The sequence below is a fragment of the Zea mays genome, chromosome 1, assembly GCF_902167145.1.
Source record: "Zea mays cultivar B73 chromosome 1, Zm-B73-REFERENCE-NAM-5.0, whole genome shotgun sequence".
NCBI classification, from domain to species: domain Eukaryota; kingdom Viridiplantae; phylum Streptophyta; class Magnoliopsida; order Poales; family Poaceae; genus Zea; species Zea mays.
Genome location: NC_050096.1, coordinates 184,531,307 through 184,547,911, shown reverse-complemented (window position 1 = coordinate 184,547,911; position 16,605 = coordinate 184,531,307). Strand labels below are relative to the sequence as shown.

The 16,605-nt window shown below is 52.2% G+C and overlaps 1 long non-coding RNA gene across 1 annotated transcript; it reads left to right on the top strand.

Annotated features, from left to right (window-relative positions):
* The first annotated feature begins 13,915 nt into the window (after positions 1-13,915).
* LOC103640989 (uncharacterized) lies at positions 13,916-15,824 on the top strand. The gene is made up of 3 exons (XR_002266783.1): positions 13,916-13,992; positions 15,140-15,216; positions 15,716-15,824. It is a non-coding gene; the product is annotated as an uncharacterized lncRNA (long non-coding RNA).
* Positions 15,825-16,605: the final 781 nt, after the last annotated feature.

Genomic DNA, 16,605 nt, shown 5'->3' with positions numbered 1-16,605 from the left:
CTGCTCAGACCTAATGCTGGTTAAGGGTCGGACCTCGATCCACTTGGAGAATTTGTCGATGGCGACCAGCAGGTGCTTGAATCCCCCGGGTGCCTTCTGCAAGGGATCGACGAGGTCCAGACCCCATACGGCAAACGGCTAAGTGATGGGTATTGTTTGCAAGGTCTGAGCGGGCAGGTGCGTCCGTCTTGCGTATAATTGACACCCTCTGCAGGAGCGTACAATCCTAGTGGCATCGGCCACTGTGGCCGGCCAGTAGAAACCTTGTCGGAAAGCGTTTCTGACGAGGGTCCGAGGTGCTGCATGGTGACCGCAAGCCCCCAAGTGTATTTCTTGTAACAGCTCTTGTCCTTGGGCAACGGATATGCACCGTTGGAGAATGCCTGAGGGGCTGCGGTGGTACAACTCTTTTTCATCACCCAGTAAAACGAACGACTTGGCGCGCCGAGCCAGTCGTCGAGCTTTGGCCTTGTTGAGGGGCAGCTCTCCTCGGAGGAGATATTGCAGGTACGGGGTCTGCCAGTTTTGGTTTAGCGCAACCCCATTCCGCTCTCCCTCGACGCGCAAGGCCTCACCCTCGTTGGCCGAGGGTACCTCGGGCTGGGTCGAGGTCTCGTCGGGTTCGGGTGCGTCGTCGAGTTTCACGGATGGTTGATATATGTCCCTGGAGAAGACGTCCGGGGGAACCGTCGTTCGCCCTGAAGCTATTTTAGCAAGCTCATCTGCAGTCTCGTTGTACTGCCGAGCAACATGGTTGAGTTCCAGCCCGTGGAACTTATCCTCCAAGCACCGAACTTCGTCGCAGTAGGCCTCCATTTTTTGATCGCGGCAGTGTGAGTTCTTCATGACTTGGTCAATGACGAGCTGCGAGTCGCCCCGAGCGTTGAGGCGCTGAACCCCTAGCTCGATGGCGATGCGCAACCCATTAACCAGAGCCTCGTACTCGGCCATGTTGTTTGACGCCGGAAAATGGAGGCGTAGCACGTAGCGCACATGTTTCTCGAGGGGTGAGATGAAGAGCAAGCCAGCACCTGCTCCTGTTTTCATCAGCGACCCATCGAAGTACATGGTCCAAAGTTCGGGCTGGATTAGAGCTGTCGGCAATTGGGTGTCGACCCATTCCGCCAGGAAGTCCGCCAAGACTTTGGACTTTATGGCCTTCCGAGGGGCAAATGAAATTGTTTCGCCTATGAGTTCCACTGCTCATTTTGTTATCCTACCCGAGGCCTCTCGGCACTGGATGATCTCTCCCAGGGGGAAGGATGACACCACTGTCACCGGATGAGACTCGAAGTAGTGTCGCAACTTTCGCCACGTCAGAATTACTGCGTACAGTAGCTTCTGGATTTGTGGGTAGCGGATCTTGGTCTCGGGTAGTACCTCACTGATGAAGTAGACCGGCCTCTGGACGAGCAGTGCATGCCCCTCTTCTCGTCTCTCGACCACGATCGTGGCGCTGACCACCTGAGTGGTTGCGGCTACGTAGATCAAGAGGGCTTCTCCCGCAGCAGGGGGTACCAAGATGGGCGCGTTAGTAAGGAGTGCCTTTAAGTTTCCGAGGGCTTCCTCGGCCTCGGGGGTCCAAGTGAAGCGCTCGGCCTTCCTTAAGAGGCGGTACAAGGGCAATCCTTTCTCGCCAAGGCGCAAGATGAAGCGGCTCAGAGCCGCAAGGCATCCCATGACCCTTTGTACTCCTTTCAGATCTTTGATGGGTCCCATGTTGGTGATGGCTGCGATTTTCTCCGGGTTGGCCTCAATGCCTCTTTCGGAGACGATGAACCCCAGGAGCATGCCTCGAGGGACTCCGAAGAGACACTTCTCGGGATTGAGTTTTACGCCTTTTGCGCGCAAGCACCCGAAAGTCACTTCGAGGTCGGAGAGGAGGTCGGAGGCTTTTCTTGTCTTGACAACGATGTCATCGACGTAAGCCTCGACCGTTCGGCTGATGCATTCTTCGAACACATGGTTCATGCACCTTTGGTAGGTTGCACCTGCATTCCTCAAGCCAAATGGCATAGTAATATAACAATACATGCCAAAGGGTGTGATGAAAGAAGTCGCGAGCTGGTAGAATTCTTTCATCTTGATTTGGTGATAACTTGAATAGGCATCGAGGAATGACAGGGTTTCGCACCCAGCAGTGGAGTCCACAATTTGATCGATGCGAGGCAGAGGGTAGGGAACCTTCGGACATGCTTTGTTCAGACCAGTGTAGTCTACGCACATCCTCCATTTCCCACCTTTTTTCTTTACAAGCACAGGGTTAGCTAACCATTCAGGATGAAATACCTCTTTGATGAACCCTGCAGCCATCAGCTTGTGGACCTCCTCGCCTATGGCTCTGCGCTTCTCTTTGTCAAAGCGGTGCAGGTGCTGCTTCACGGGTCGGGCTCCAGCTCGGATATCCAGCGAGTGCTCGGCGACATCCCTCGGTATGCCTGGCATGTCCGAGGGACTCCACGCAAAAATTTCGGCATTTGCGCAGAGAAAGTCGACGAGCACAGCTTCCTATTTGGGGTCAAGCTCGGAGCCGATCCTGACCTGCTTGCAGATGTTGTTGCCGGGGTCGAGGGCGACGGTATTAACCGCCTCAGCTGGTTCGAAGTTGCCGGTGTGGCGCTTCGCGTCAGGCGCCTCCTTGGAGAGGCATTCCAGGTCGGCGATGAGGGCCTCGGACTCGGCGATGGCCCCAACGTACTCCACACATTCCACGTCGCACTCGTAAGCGTGGCGGTACGTGGATCCGATGGTGATGATTCCGTTGGGGCCCGGCATCTTGAGCTTCAGGTACGTGTAGTTGGGGACGGCCATGAACTTGGTGTAGCACGGTCTCCCCAGCACCGCATGATAGGTTCCTCAGAACCCGACCACCTCGAACGTGAGGGTTTCCCTATGGAAGTTGGAGGGAGTTCCGAAGCAGACGGGCAAATCAAGTTGCCCCAGGGGCAGGACGCGCTTACCGGGGACGATCCCGTGAAAGGGTGCTGCACCGGCCCGGATCGTGGACAGATCTATCCCCAAGAGCCCTAGGGTCTCGGCGTAGATGATGTTGAGGCTGCTGCCTCCGTCCATGAGGACCTTGGTGAACCTAGCGTTGCCGATGACGGGGTCGACGACGAGCGGGTACCTTCCTGGGCTCGGCACATAGTCGGGGTGGTCGCCTTGGTCGAAGGTGATGGTCTTGTCGGACCAGTCTAGGTAGACTGGCGCCACTACCTTCACCGAGCAGACCTCCTGGCGCTCCTGCTTGCGGTGCCGAGCCGAGGCGTTCGCCACCTACCCGTCGTAGATCATGAAGCAGTCGTGGACCTCCGGGAACTCCTCGTCCTTGTTGCCCCCCTTCTTGTTGTTGCCTTGGTCCTTGCCACCTTCTGCCGAGGGTCCCGCCTTGATGAAGTAACGCCGGAGCATGTCGCACTTCTCAAGGGTGTGCTTGATGGGACCCCTGTGATAGGGGCACGACTCCTTGAGCATCTTGTCAAACGTGTTGACTCCTCCGGGAGGCTTCCGAGGATTCCTGTGCTTGACAGCAGCGATGAGATCCGTGTCAATGGCGTCGCGCTTTGCTTGCGCCTTCTTCATGGCCTTCTTTTTTGAGCCACGCTGGACGGACGCCTCGGGGGCGTCTTGCTTCTGTCTTCCTTGAGGCTGCTTGTCCTTCCGGAAGATGGCTTCGACCGCCTCCTGACCAGAGGCGAACTTGGTGGCGATGTCCATCAATTCGCTCGCCTTGGTGGGAGTCTTGCGCCCCAGTTTGCTCACCAGGTCCCGACACGTGGTGCCGGCGAGGAATGCCCCGATGACGTCCGAGTTGGTGATGTTGGGCTGCTCGGTGCGCTACTTCGAAAACCGTCGGATGTACTCTCGCAGGGATTCCCCTGACTGCTAGCGGCAGCTTCGGAGGTCCCATGAGTTCCCAGGGCGCACGTACGTACCTTGGAAGTTTCCCGCAAAGGCCTTGACCAGGTCGTCCCAGTCAGAGATATGCACAGGAGGCAGATGCTTCAGCCATGCCCGGGCAGCGTCGGAGAGAAAAAGGGGGAGGTTGCGGATGATGAGGTTGTCATCATTCGTCCCTCCCAACTGGCATGCCAGTCGGTAATCCGCAAGCCACAACTCCGGCCTTGTCTCCCCTAAGTACTTGCTGATGGTAGTTGGGGCTCAGAACCGGGCTGGGAACGGCGCCCGTCGTATGGCTCGGCTGAAGACCCTCGGACCTGGCGGTTCGGGCGAGGGGCTCCAGTCCTCCTCACTGTCATAGCGTCCTCCGCGCCTGGGGTGGTAGCCTTGGCGCACCCTTTCTTCGAGGCAGGCTCGACGGTCGCGGCGGTGGTGCTCGTCGCCGAGGCGATCCGGGGCAGCAGGCGTCCCGTCCCGCGTGCGCCCGGTGCGGACCGAGGCCTCCCTCATAAGTCGGGAGGACGTTGCGCGATGCTTCGAGGGGCACCCTTGCCTTCGGGGGGCAGAGCTCTCGGCTCGTCGGACCGCTGCGTTTTCCAGGAGACCCTTGAGTTCGCCCTGGATACGCCGCCCCTCGGTGGTGGATGGCTCCGGCATCGCTCGGAGTAGCATCGCTGCTGCAGCTAGATTCTGGCCGACCCCGCTGAAGGCCGGGGGCAGCCTTGACCTGGCATCGTCAACGATTCGACGCTGGACGTCTTGGGCCCGATGAGGCGCTCCTCCGGTAAGTTCTCGGTCTGCCCACTCCTGCTCGATGTTTTGTCGGAGCTGCACAAGCCGCCCTGCTTCTTCGTCGAGCTTGGCCTGCATCTCGTGGAATTGCTCGAGCCGTGTGTCCAGACCCCCCACAGGGACTGGAACCACAGCTAGCTCCCACAGGATGTCAACGCGAGACGCAGGCACAGGGGCATTGTCATCTTGTGGCATGCCGAGGTGGTTGTCCTCGCCGCGACCCCCCTAATCGATGTGGAAACACTCGCGGCTTGGGTCGCAACCCTCGTCGCCGAGGCTATGGCCATCGTCAGAGCAGCCAGAGAGGCAGTAGTCACATGCGGACATGAAGTCTCGCATGGCACTGGGATCACTGAGTCCGGAGAAATCCCAACCGAAGTCGGAGTCGTCGTCTTCCTCAGAACCTGCAGGTCCGGAGGTTGAGACGGCCGTCAGTCGGTCCCAAGATGACCGCATAGGATACCCTGGAAGGTCAGGGTATGCCCTTGCGAAAGCGCTCACTGAAGCGGGGTCGCTTGGTGGATCGAGGCTGAATCTAAAAGGGACAGGGTGGAAAACGGACGATACCTCTTGGTCGATGGACGGTGGCGAAGTCGCGTCGGGGACGGACTGCACCGTTATCTCATGTACGAGGCTAACGCCCAGCAAACCCTTTGCGAGGGTGCTGGCGTCATCAGTCCGCTTGGGGTTGGCACGTTGCGGGGAAGCGACACCCGTCGTTGTCTCAGGTGCAAGGACAACACACGACATGGCCCCCACAGGGGTGCCGGCGTCATCGACTCGCTCTGACCCGACAGCCGATGAGGTGCCGCCTCCTGCATGGCCACGGTTGACCCGTCTCCTCCTCCTCCAGTGAGGAAGGTGGCGGGGCAAACCCGGGTGTTCCTCTTCTGCCACGGTGGGAAGTCGTCATCGAGTTCGCCGCTACCGGGCGAGCCGACTATCGTTGTTGCTGTCGCGCTGTGGGGGGAGGAGTACCATGTCGTAGCTGCCGTCGAGGGACATGAACTCGAGACTCTCAAAGCGGAGCAGCGTCCCCGGCTGAAGAGGCTGCTAGAGGCTACCTATCTGGAACTCAACGGGAAAGTGTTCGTTAACACGCAGCGAGCCCCTACCTGGCGCGCCAACTGTCGGCGTTTCGGACCCGCGAGGACCGTTAACCGACCAGTAAATTTGTTGCTGCGTGTCCCTGCCCAGATGGGTTGATGCAAGATGGAACACAAGAGGGAAATGTGGCTTATGTTATCTTGCACCGGGGTGCTTGTAGTAGGGGTTACAAGCGTCGCGCGAGGGAGCGAGGGCGAGAACGGGAGAGAGAGAGAGAGAGAGAGTCTCTGCGTGCTGCCTGTCTCGTCTGCCCCGCCTGTCCTCGACATGCAACGTTGTCAGTGTTGCAACATGTGTCCGCGACGTGCCTTAGGAAGGCCCTGGACATCCCCTTTTATAGATACAAGGAGATGCCTAGCTGTACAATGGGGTGTAGCTGCGAGCTAACGTGGCCATCAGAGAAGCGCCTTGAGCCCTGTAGAAGCACAGCTGTCGGCGTGGCATGGATCCTGCTGACGTTGTCTTGCTTCCGTAGGAGGTTGAGAGCAATCCGACGTCATGGGCGCACGCGGGGAACCATCATTACATGTTACCGGAGTAACCTTAGATGGGACACCGGTCTTGTTCCTTCATAGCCTGAGGCAGCTAGCTAGGAGTAGGGTAATGATGTATCCCCTGTAGCATAGTCGGTCTGAGGCCCAGGTCGGGCGAGGCGGAGACTTCTCCTGAGGCCGAGGCTGGGCTCAGGCGGGGTTGTGACTCCTCCCGAGGCCGAGGCCGAGGCCTGGGGTCGAGCGAGGCGGAGATCTTCTTCCGAGGCCGAGGTTGAGGCTGAGGCCTGAGGTCGGACGAGGCAGAGCTCCTTGTTGCGCCCGAGGCCGAACTCGTGGGAGATCGTGACTCAGTTTTATCCTGGTGGTTGGCACGGTAGCCGGAGTGGGGTGCACGGCGTTGTTTTCCTGTCAGAACGGTCAGTAAAGGGGCGAAGTGACTGCGGTCACTTCGACTATGCCGACTGAGGCACGCGTGTCAGGATAAGGGGTTACAAGCGAGCCGAGGGTGCGCTCATCGCCTGAGGGGACCCTCGGGCGAGGCGTGAATCCGTCCGAGACTACTGTTCCCGCCCGAGGCTGGGCTCGGATGAGGTCGCGTCCCTTGGTAGGCGTGGCTTTGACTTGAACCGCGCTTCATCAGCCGCGTATGGTTTGTTCTGAAGATGCTTTCCAGCCGGATTAAGGAGCATCGGGGGTACCCCTAATTACGGTACCCGACAAGTATATTTCATGCTAAGTCATAGATTGAAAGGGAAATGAAGTCTTCGGTGAAGACAAGGCTTCCACTCCACTCCATCGTAATATTTATCCTTCGCCGACACTCTGCCTCGCTCTCCACTTTGGTATAATCCTTGACTCATATATTATTTGCCAAAGGGGGAGAAAGTTTGAAAAGGGCTTATATTTCACTCACAAGTATCCGTTTTTGGCGATTCATGCCAAAGAGGGAGAAAGTATTAGCCCAAAGCAAAAGGACCGCACCACCACCAATTTCAAAAATGTAGTCTTTCAATTGGTATTAAAGAAGTTTTTTCAATTGGTATCTTATTTTTGATATAATTTCAAATTTGTATGACCTCTTTCAAAATTAATATCTAAAACCCTCTTGAACACTAAGAGGAGAATTTCATTAAGGGGAGTTTTGTTTAGTCAAAGGAAAAGCATTTGAAATAGGGGGAGAAAATTTCAAATCTTGAAAATGCTTCTCGAAATCTTATTTATTTACCTTTGACTATTTGCAAAAAAAACTTTGAAAAGAATTTCCAAAAAACTTTGAGAAGAAAGCATCCATGCATATCTTATGAAATGTAAAATTGGTTTAATTCCAAGTAACCTTTGCACTTACCTTTTGCAAACTAGTTCAATTACTGCACTTATATATTTGCTTTGGTTTGTGTTGGCATCAATCACCAAAAAGGGGGAGATTGAAAGGGAAATAGGGTCAAACCTTTTCCTAAATGATTTTGGTGGTTGAATTGCCCAACACAAATAATTGGACTAACTAGTTTGCTCTAGATTATATGTTCTACAGGTGCCAAAGGTTCATCTACAACTATTCTAAGTCGATTGTCCGGAATACCGTAGATTATTCCGGACAGGAGAAGCTTTTTGGAAAAACAGACTAAGCGCGGACCGTCCGGGCCCTTGCGGCGGACCGTCCACGACACCAGGATGACCCTCGGATAGAACCAATGCAAAAACCCATGTCTACACTACGGACCATCCAGAGGGAAAGCAAGGACCGTCCGAGACCACGTGCGGACCGTCCGGTAGGTGAGGAACCGAAAACCCCGAAGGTGACGGGTTCGGTAAAATGAATTATAGCGTCCTCGCGGACCGTCCGGGGTGCACGACCGGACCGTCCGCGACTGCCTTTATCTGACATCTGACGACACATTAAATGCAAAATAGCCGTTGGTATAGCCATTGTTGCTAACCGTTACGTTTTTAGCCGTTGATGTGCAGGGGCGGACCGTCCGGACCAGGGGCGCGGACCGTCCGCGGTCGGCAAAATTGGAGCAACGGCTAGGAAGTGGTTGGTGGCTATAAATACAATCCCAACCACCTCCATTCATAACATCCAAGCATTCCAACCTTCAACATTCAATACAAGAGCTAGAAATCCATTCCAAGACACAATCAAAGCCTCCAATCTCCCCAAGTTCCACAATTAAGACAAGTGATCATTAGTGATTAGAGACTTGAGAGAGAGAGAGAGTGATCCGTGTGTTATTTGTCACTCTTGTCGCTTGGCTTTTGCAATCGTGCTTTCTTCTTCCCATTCTTATTCTCAAGACACTTGTAATCAAAGCAAGAGACATTAAGTTTGTAGTGGTCCTTGTGGGGTCTAAGTGACCCATTTGATTAAGGAGAAAGCTCACTCGGTCTAAGTGATCGTTTGAGAGAGGGAAAGGGTTGAAAGAGACCTGGTCTTTGTGACCACCTCAACGGGGAGTAGGTTTGCAAGAACCGAACCTCGGTAAAACAAATCACCGTGTCATCCACTTTCATTTGCTTGTGATTTGTTTTTGCCCTCTCTTTTGGACTTGACTTTATTTCTAACGCTAACCCCGGCTTGTAGTTGTGCTTAAAGTTTATAAATTTCAGATTTGCCTATTCACCCCCCTCTAGGCGACTTTCAAAAGCTGTGGCGCCCTGGCCAAGACCCGAGAGCGGCCTGTTCACCGGCTGAACAGTCTAGGCACGGACACTGTCCGGTGCACATTGGACAGTCTGGTTCTCCTAGACTGGCACAAGTTTGGTTATACTTAGCCAAACACAATTTCTCTAAATTGGTTCAACTTGAAAAGTTTCCTAGCACTTAGATGAACATAGTTAGCAACTAAAACAATTTACTAAGTGCTAAAATCATACCTTTGTCCCTTCAATTTAATAGGATTTGCAATATACTCCTATATTTCTCAATTTGCCTTTTCAAGTACCTGTGCTCATGCTCATATGTGGAGTTGTTAGTCCGTAGTAGTGTGTTGAGCATCTAATCACCAAAACAACTAGAAATGGCTCAAGGGCACATTTCCCTTTCAAAGTAGTAGGCATAAGATATAATCATCGATGGCATAAACATGGATTGGATAGTTCATCAACGGAGGACGATTCCAAGGCCGCCAGATCAAAGGATGCCTCCGAGGCCATCGGATCGAAGGTGGTCATCGAGGAGGACGCCCTTCAATGCGTCGCATCAGTGGAGATCGTTGACTTCGGATGCCACCATGGGCGGTCACTGCAGCCATCACCTCTCTCGCCTTGGAAGGTCGTCGCCACCGCCACCGATCGCGCTTCGGGAGGCCGCGGTCGCCGCCACCGCTCGCGCCTCGGGCAGACGCGACCACCACCGCTCATGCCTAGGGCAGTCACAACCGTCGTGACGCTCTTGTCTCGGGCTGCCACTCGCCGACATCGCCAAGGGCCGCCGCTCACTGACGTCGCCTGGGACCGCTTCTCGCCGCTCGCGTCTCGCGCCACGGGAAGTCGTTATCGACGTCCGGCCGCCACTCGCCACCGCTCGCACCTAACGCGGTTGCAGGCGCTGCAGACCCTAAAACCCCAATCCCTAGGGGTCTGGATACTTTGTATAAACGCTCCGGACCTGGTCCGGCTCAACCGGATGGCACGTCAGACCTAGAATTCCTCTAGCTATTGGAAGCCTAGGTCTCATATATATATATATATATATATATATATATATATATATATATATATATATATATATATATATATATATATATATATATATATATATTGAAAAAATGGTCACATGGAAGCTGAGCAATTAACTACTAGCTAGCTAGTTTGATTGATGTGTCACATCGAGAATCAAAGCGATACACTAGAGATGTTATTTGATCCGTCGATCGGTCGGACTGCTAGCTAGCTAGCTTGAACATGGAGCAACCGTTCCTTCCAATCTTTGTTGTTGTCTTGTCGTCTATACCACCAATCCAACCTCGATCGCTCTCTCCTGCATCTTCTAAATTTTACTCCATCCCTCCTATAGGAAGGTCGATTGTAATTTTAAACGAAGGTAATTGTCGGCATTTCGAATCCGGGGGGTCCCTGGACCGACGAGTAAATTGTCGCCGCGTGCCCAGCCCAGATGGGTCGGCGCGAGACGGAGCGCGAAGGGGGGAGGAAGCCGGAGGGAGACAGGCGTAAAAGGGGAAACCCGCGGCCTTCGTGTTTGTCCCGCGCCCAGGTCGGGTGCGCTTGCAGTAGGGGGTTACAACCGTCCACGCGGGAGGGAGCGAGCGGCTTACGCGAGCGCCGTCCTGTCCTTCCCCACGCGGCCAACCCTCTGTAAGAGGGCCCTGGACCTTCCTTTTATAGGCGTAAGGAAAGGATGCAGGTGTACAATGGGGGGTGTAGCAGTGTGCTAACGTGACTAGCGGAGGAGAGCTAGTGCCCTAAGTACATGCCATCGTGGCAGCCGGAGAGGTTTTGGCACCCGGTTCGTGTGGTGTCATGGCCGTCGGAGGAGCGCTGGAGCCTGGCGGAAGGACAGCTGTCGGGGCTGTCGAGTCCTTGCTGACGTCTCCTTGCTTCCGTAAGGGGGCTGAGAGTCGCCGTCGTCATAGAGCATGCGGGGCGCCATCATTACTTGTTTACCGGGATGAGCCAGATGGGACGCCGGTCTTGTTCCCCGTAGCCTGAGTTAGCTTGGGGTAGGGTAATGATGGCGCCTCCTGTGACGTGGTCGGTCCGAGCCCTGGGTTGGGCGAGGTGGAGGCCCCTCCGAGGTCGAGGTCGAGTCTGTCTTCCGAGGCCGAGGTCGAGTCCGAGCACCTAGGTCGGGCGAGGCGGAGACCGTCGGCTGAGGCCAGGGCTGAGTCCGAGCCCTGGGGTCGGGCGATGCGGAGTTCGTCGTCTTCCGGGGCTGAGCCCGAGTCCGAGCCCTGGGGTCGGGCGAAGCGGAGTTCGTCGTCTTCCGGAGCTGAGCCCGAGTCCGAGCCCTGGGGTCGGGCGAAGCGGAGTTCGTCGTCTTCCGGGGCTGAGCCCGAGTCCGAGCCCTGGGGTCGGGCGAAGCGGAGTTCGTCGTCTTTCGGGGCTGATCCCGAGTCCGAGCCCTGGGGTCGGGCGAAGTGGAGTTCGTCGTCTTCCGGGGCTGATCCCGAGTCCGAGCCCTTGGGTCGGGCGATGCGGAGTTTCCTATGGCGCCTGAGGCCAGACTTGGCTGCTGTCAGCCTCGCTCTATCGAGTGGCACAGCAGTCGGAGCGGCACAGGCGGCGCTGTCCTCTTGTCAGGCCGGTCAGTGGAGCGGCGAAGTGACTGCGGTCACTTCGGCTCTGTCGACTGAAGGGCGCGCGCCAGGATAAGGTGTCAGGCCACCTTTGCATTAAATGTTTGCGTTAAATGCTCCTGCGATACGGTCGATCGGCGTGGCGACTTGGCCAAGGTTGCTTCTTGGCGAAGACTGGGCCTCGGGCGAGCCGAAGGTGCGCCCGTTGCTTGAGGGGGTCCTCGGGCGAGACGTGAATCCTCCGGGGTCGGCTGCCCTTGCCCGAGGCTGGTCTCGGGCGAGGCGAGATCGTGTCCCTTGAGTGGACCGAGCCTTGACTTAATTGTACCCATCAGGCCTTTGCAGCTTTGTGCTGATGGGGGTTACCAGCTGAGATTAGGAGTCTTGAGGGTACCCCTAATTATGGTCCCCGACAGTAATGAATGGGATTTTCTTTGCCTTCTGTTCAGTAAACTTATATGCAATAAAGTGGTGAAATAGATTTTATATATATATATATATCTACTACTCTATAAGAACCTAAGGTAGACCACACCGTGCACCATGGTTCTGGCTTTAATAGATCTAGACCGTCTATTCTCCTTTGTTGAATCTGCACCGTACATCCATGACTCCGTGTCCGCCAACGCCTGCGTGCGTCGCCCCCCACCTTCTGCTCCACGCGAGCAACCCTCCCACTCGGTCTTCCATCCGTCGCCTAGCCTCCCGCCGGCCCTAGCTCACCGCGGTCCTCCCTCCGCCACCCACCCCTATCCCCTGCTGCCGCTGTCATTCCTCCATCCGCGGTCCCTCTCAGATCTCCCACAACACCCAGACCCAATCCCCACCCACAGGAGCCCACCTTCCCGCCCGCTTGCCTATCTGCCCTAGGCCCCAACCCATTTGAATCCAATCTGCGTTGGCGTGTATCGGTGATTCGGCGACGAGAGCGATGGAGGTGTGTGACCTGCGCAAGGTGTGGGAGATCCATGAGCTCAAGACCAAGCTCGACGCGGCCGGCGCCCAGGGTACCTTCGATCACGTCGCCAGTCAGGTCCAGCTCATCACGCGTCGCCATAAGTGAAGCATCAAGGTCCTCTCAGCAATGATTTAGACGACATTGGGATTGTGCTCCTCTCTGCGACTGTTATCGTCGAGTGCCACGCTGCCTCGCGCTACTTCGTCGTTGACACCTCGAGGATTAGGATTCTACTCCGTGTGTCGCTCCATCTCCTTCCATGCGGACGCCCTAGCCCTCAACAAGCTCGCCACATTGCTCTCCTCCTCTGTCACTGCGGGTGGTGCTGGGGGCAACAGGGAGCAGATTTGGGCAGGTCACCCACGTGCTGCATCATGCCGCAACCGCCCTCGCCCTTGGCCACGATCTTGGCTTCCAACGAATGTGTTAGGGACTGTAGGCGACCTCATCACGAGTGGAGCATTCAGGCAGGTCTACCTCGGCATGGACCTCGAGTCCAGTGAGATCCTCGTTGTCAAACAGGTTAGTCTTACATCTCGATTCTGGTGATTTGATGGATCTTGTGTTGTTTTCTCGCTGACTCAGTTTATCTATGTATCTATTCATTCATTCCACTCTAAATTGCTTACACGAGAGTCTTTTTACTAGGCACATGTAACATAGCTCGAGGAACTTCTCCCAGCCTGATATTGTTGTAAGTACACTGTCATTTCAACATTGTTATCCTCTTTTTTGGTTGTGGTGTTTGATCTAGGTTGTGTTGTTTGATCAGAGGTATATTGGGATGACATGGGAGGAAAACATGCTAAATATTCTACTGGAATTTGTTCCTGGAGGCTCCATCCAATCGCTACTTGGGAGGCTTGGATCATTCCCAGAGGCTGTAAGTATGTGTAACTTAATCTATTGGTGTTTATGTGTTGTCACTTGCCGATAAACGAATTTTCCTGTGTTACTTGGTTGTTTCCTCCTTGGAATTTGATTTTATGAATGTTGATATTTATCACCCTCATGTTCTAGGTGTTGTCTCTAGAGTATAAATTACTTATTCCATTCAGATATGGTGGGGCTAGATCCCCTGCTTGGTTACATGAAAATTCAAATCTGGCATCTGAACAAAGGCAGCGGAAGTTGTTAGTACAGTCATGCATAATAGTCACAAGAGTTAGCAACTTGTCATGGAATCCAATGTACTTGAGGCACTGTCGACAAACTTCAAATCAGGTCCAAGTACAAATGCACGCACAAAAGCGTTAGGAGCCAGTTCTTGTAAGTATCACTCAATCTCATGTGGGGTATAATCCTTTGCTTGAATTGTGCAGTTAATTTTTAGAGTATTTTCTGTTGGTCATGCTAACAAAACTTCATACAATTGTTTTCCAGCTATAATACGTCATAACCAGCCTAAAGTTTGGGCATTTTGCTTGGGAAATGGCTATGCTGGATTGAAGGATGCTCTTGGTTCAAATGATTCCAGACTTCAAAGGTATGACATGATAATAGCACATGTAGCATTCTGCAACACATGTTATGCAAGCAGGTTATTTTCTTAAAATGGTGTCATAGACTATAGACATGGGGTAGATGGAGTGATTCATTCGTCGCTGCCACAAAAAAACTAACAATGTACGTCACACCATTTCCTTTTTATACTGTAAGCACTAGCTGGTACATAAAGAATAAATGGCACCCAGGAGTTCAGGACTTTACTAAAAGAACATGATGTGATATTGTGATGTTACACTTTAGCTTGAAATCTAGTAGAAATGCAGCAGTAATGAGTCCATGTATTTTAGTTTTCACCAATATCTTATTAAAGATGACTTTCCAAAAATATTCTCCATTTATGGAGCTTACCCATGAATATTGAGATTCAAGATTGAAGAGTAACAAATGGCTATTATGCTAGCTATTTCACTGCTTACAGTATGAATCTTCACTCTTATGATGTTTTTTCTATATTTTTGTAGAATTTGCTAAAGTGCAGGGCATTCATAAAATGCAGGTATAGAAAATAGATTGGAGCTCAATATACATAATTACTACGAAAATGCTGAAAATGAGTAGCTTCTAGAAACATTAGACCGATTACTCTGACTAAGGTCCTAAAAGTCGTGCTAGCAGAATTTATGGTCCCATTTACAAGACATTAAAAAGGAAAAACTGGAATACCTGTTTACACATGCATCGAGTTCCTCAACTATGAGTAGGAAAACTGTTTGTTTCTGCTAATAAATGTGCATGTTGGCTTCAATTATCTACCTGGAATGAATTGTGTCCTTAAAACTGACACAAGCCTGTTAGATGACCTTTGTTTGGGTTACCTGCTACACTTTCTTAGCTATGTTGTGGAATCATTTTTGTGGATCTTTTTAATCAGTTCTATCAGATTTGTTTATGGATTGGGAAAATTGTTTCTTGGTGTATCATGAAATGACTTACAAATGCATTTTAAAGAGTTTTGGCACTACTACACGAAGCCTTGATATGTTGTGCACTTGCATACAAACACTATCCAGTTAACTGATCATAGATTTTTTTCTTTAATTGATCTGCTGCACTATACTGATCACACTTGCTCTTATATATTTTTTGCTTGAGTAATGATGCTTACTTGCTTAGTACTCTTTCAGTTCCAAATTATATTTCACATGCATGTCGCTAGCCGGGATGCTACTTCAGTGAGACATTGAAGCCCATATCAGAAGAGGTGTGCAATCTCGATGTTGTACTATCTAGATTTCATTTCAAGGAGCACCAGTACAGTAGTTCCAAAATTTAAATTCTGCACGAATTCGATGGTTTGTTTGAATTGCAATTTGGACCGAGGCGAAATCTACTATCTCATGCCAAGGTGACACTGGTGTTTGAGATTCAGTAACTTGAGTTGCTAAAGGTCATGTGATTATGATTGTCCCAGATTACTAATTGCAAATAGTATACCATATGTACATGATAGGGATTAGATTTACAGAGAATGATAGAAAATTTTCTAGCTGTTAATTTTTTTTACTTGTGCCAATTTGTATATACGTAGAATTTACAGACTGATTAAAAATTACAGGTTACTAGACCATGAAATAAAAACCTACAGAACCATTAGTCAAATATATATGAAAAAAACTTTAGTACAAATATATATATGAAAAAATGGGATGGAGAAACTGGTAATTCGAGTTACTGAACTCTTTGTTGTTTTGGAATAGCAGCACCAGGCAAGAGTTGGAGAACTAGGAGTCTTCGGCTGTCGCTACGGCCTTCGGATTGCTCCTGTATTCTTCAATGGACAATCCTTGACACGGTCACATAAGCACAACAAGAGAAGAACCCCCACCACAGTTCCCAGTCCAAGTGCGACGATGGCGGCTTTGCTTTTATTGCTGAACAATGGGAGCCCTCTGTGGGTGACCGCTTGCTCGAGCCATTATTTGAATTCAAGCTCCTCATCTGTGTGAAGCTGACAGGTAGCTTACCGCTGAAAGAATTGTTTGAGAGGTCAATGTTGAAGCGGTTGTCTAGCTTCCCCAGCCATGGCGGGATATTCCCATCTAACTTGTTACATGAAATTTCCAGCACATTGAGGCTTCCCAAGCTCTACAGCCACGGGGGAATTACGCCGATGAGTAGACAATTTGTCAGGATGAGCACCTGCATTGTCTCACCGCCGTGGAAATTCCTGGTCAGCACCAAGCTTGTCAGGTTGAGCAGGTGTTGCAAGACCTGCAATGTCTATGCTAGGTTGTGAAGCTATTCCTGGTCAGCGAGAGGTACGACAGGGATCTCAACTCCTTGAAGCTCTCTAGTATCTCCCCCACGAGCTTGTTCCTTGTAAGATTCAGTGTCCTCAACTTGGTGCACACACTGATGCCAGGAGCTATAGCGCCACTCAGATTGTTGGTTCCAACATCAAAAGTATTAAGCTTCGGCAGCAAGCTGGAGTCGATAGCAATCTCACCAGAGAGCGAGTTGTTCCTCAAGCTGATTACCCTCAGCAGTGGACAACTTTACAGGGAAGCGGGCAACTCACCATCCAGCCTATTGGTGGCCAGGTTTACGGACTCTAGCCTCTTCATCTCTCCAAAGGAATCAGGGATGGAGC